Consider the following 771-nt stretch of genomic DNA (forward strand, 5'->3'; position numbering starts at 1 on the left):
AAACGGTAGTCGGTAAAGGCTAATCAAATCCGTTGAAGGCTGGGGAAACCTAAGAAATCCTAAAGCCAACACCTAACACGTGTCGCCGGGTAGCCTATTCCCGTAACAATGGCGAAGTCTATGTATCCGACATCATAGCACAAAGTCTTAGAGAATTCAATCTTTGAGCGCAACGTTACATGCGAACGGATTTAAACAATCCGCATGCTAGCCCGACTCAAACGGTAGTCGGTAAAGGCTCATCAAACCCGTTGATGGCTGAGGGTTTGCCAAAAATCCTATGAGTATTATGGTCAATTATTCCAAACGGAATGACGAATCATAATAAAAATAAAAATGAGAACCAGTTTCACTAAGTAAATCAAAAGTCAAAAGTACTCAGCAAACAAAATTATACATCAAACCCATGACCAAAAATCTGCTGACTGATCTTAGACAGCTTCTCATCATAAGCTTGCCTAAGTTCAGCTCTGATGGACTCCTCGGTGGTGGTTGAAGTCTTCGCAGCAATCTCCTCTCTCTCGACTAGCTTCTGCTTCAAGGATTTCAACTCATCAAATAAGGCAGTGTGGGTTTGCTGATCCTGTGCTCTCGTCATCTGAAGAATACCCAAAGTCTCCTCTTTTTCACGGAGTACCCTTCTGAGCTGGTCTATCTCGGTCGCACAAGAGGTAATAGAAAGGTCGAGCTCGGCAAGTGAAGATGATCTAGCGGCAAGACTGGTCTCAACTCGATCTACTCGGCCCCGCTGCGTCTGAATATCGAGCTCAT

Source organism: Asparagus officinalis, chromosome 8, assembly GCF_001876935.1.
Source record: "Asparagus officinalis chromosome 8, Aspof.V1, whole genome shotgun sequence".
Classification (NCBI taxonomy): domain Eukaryota; kingdom Viridiplantae; phylum Streptophyta; class Magnoliopsida; order Asparagales; family Asparagaceae; genus Asparagus; species Asparagus officinalis.